Raw genomic sequence first — 2,519 nt, 5'->3', positions numbered from 1 at the left:
ATATATATGAAGTAATGTTTTTATCACACAGACACGCCTCCAAAATAATTTGGAAGACAATATAGTATAATTTCAATTTGTCAATGCTGCTATTAAATAATCATCATACACATGACATAGTGACTATGAAATTAATTATCTATAGTCCTCTTTATTCTTCATCTTTTAATTACGAAGATTTTGCAGAATGAGTAATAAAGTCACTGTCTTTCTCATTATTCTGCAGTATCGAAATCTCAATTACTTGTTAAGTCAGTTATGACAACTTCTTTAACAACAATTAATTTCGATATTTACGGAAATACATATGAAGATAACTATTGAAACCATTTGCAATTTGTAGCTTGTCACCTATTCAGTCAATCAATGAACTCGAATTTATATACATACATATGTTTGTGTTGGGGGGAGGCGTGCTTGCGTGTGTGTGTGTATGTGTGTGTGTCTGTGTGTGTGTGTGTGGCTGTGCCAAATGGGGTGGAGATAGATAGAGTGGGAGAGAGAGAAAAAGAAAAAGAAAGAATTTATTGCAGTTGATCTTGTTTAGTGAGTTGGTCTGAGACCTGTGTGTTAAAATAGAATCAGTTACGTTGTAGAAAATCCATACCAGCTATTTATACACAAAGCGATTTGAATTCGCTTAAAATGTAGTGCATGACGTAGAACTAATTTTGTCCAGTATCTGCAGAGAAATTATATTGGGTAGCCAGTTGGAAGCAGTGCGAGGAGAATTTTCACTCTTCCTGAAATAAATCTGACCTGAAATATGTTAGCGCTCTGAGTGTTGAATGGTTACAAGCTTTATTCTTCGATGTAAACGATGAATATACGTGTGCGCAATCACAAGCATGAGTTTATATCTTTCCAGGTTCAGTTTGACTGTGGATGCCTTCTACTCTACCACTCCTCTGACATGTGCCCTTGAAATGAACGCGGCAAACTTAAAATACACAGAAGCCTGTTGTACATATATATATGCATGCATGCATACATATATGCATACATGCGTAAATCCATACAGTCACACGTACGTATATACATGCATATAAAAATAAATACATACATATATAATTTCATCCATCGATACATAAATATATACATACATACACTAAATAATATTACAGCAGAATAAATAAAATTTGGGTTTGAGAACACTCTACATTCAATAAAACAGTGGCCCACACTGTGTTTGAAGTGCCAGTATTCATACTAACATTTGGGCAACTTGATTGGACACTTGATGATATCCGTACCATTGATGGGACAACCCGGAAGATACTAACAAGCACACATAATTTCTACATCATTAGATCGCATCTACCTAAAACGAAGACAAAGCAGCAGAGGCTTAACATCGATCCAAATGCCTATGAATGCCCTATCATATCCCTTCGGCACCCTTTTAACCACCGAATTTCGAAGTGCATTCCTTGACCAAATTTACATGCTTGAGGCTGATAACATAAGACTCGGAAGGCAGCTCCTTGAGCAACATACCTTGTCTCATAACCTCCAATACATGCCGAAAGAAGTCGCACGACTCAACCGCAAAGTTTCATCAAATGAAAGGATGAGCAAATACGAGTAGAAGATATGTTGATATAATGCTCCGAGACGATAGTATCATTGATCATGAAAGCTGTCCTTTGGGGACCAATAACTGGATTACTTACTCCCACTATGAAAGGTAACGGTTTGCAATCCAGGAACAGGAAATATCAGCCAAATACCTGATGCACAGAGAATCAAAGATGTAGGCAAAGCAGTAAAATGTGACAACCGATGCAGACTTGGAGGAGTGAGCACCGAAGATATTACCCACATTATGATTAGTTATCCAAAATATTATCACGATATTATCTTACGAATAGACATAATATTGTAGCTAGGGCACTCTATAATGTAATCCGTCGGAAGGGTAACCCTATGACAAAAAAATAAGAACCCACAGTATGGTAGAAGTCATAGCCACTAATAATAAAAAGAAGTACTGGTGGAATGGTCCACCTGAAAACCCCAATAAAATGTAAGCACAACAGACCTGATATAATGATTTTGGATTGAGAGGAGAGACTGTGTATTAGCTGCCCAGCGAGTGTTAACATAAAGCTGAATATCAGTGCAAGAGAGAATACCTCCACTAAACTTTTGATCCAGATTACAAGTTCGGGTTTGTAGCTGTAATTATTGGGTCCTGGGATATGTCACACGCTGCCTAAATATCACTCTTGAGAAATTAGGCTTCTGAAAACTAGAAAGGAGTAAGTTAATTCGAAGATTACAGAACCAATCCATCATTGGAACTGTAAAAATCTGTAAGACTTTCCAGCAGTTTATCATTTAAATATATATGAGCATGTCAAGATATGAAACTATATGAATGAGAATACATACATAAAAGAAAACATACAAATTTGCTCATATACATACATACATACATACATACTTACACATACGTACGTACATACGTACATATATACATACATACATACATACATACATACAAAATATCCTTCTGT

This window comes from Octopus bimaculoides, chromosome 3 (assembly GCF_001194135.2).
Source record: "Octopus bimaculoides isolate UCB-OBI-ISO-001 chromosome 3, ASM119413v2, whole genome shotgun sequence".
NCBI lineage: Eukaryota > Metazoa > Mollusca > Cephalopoda > Octopoda > Octopodidae > Octopus > Octopus bimaculoides.
This window is presented reverse-complemented; position numbering follows the sequence as displayed.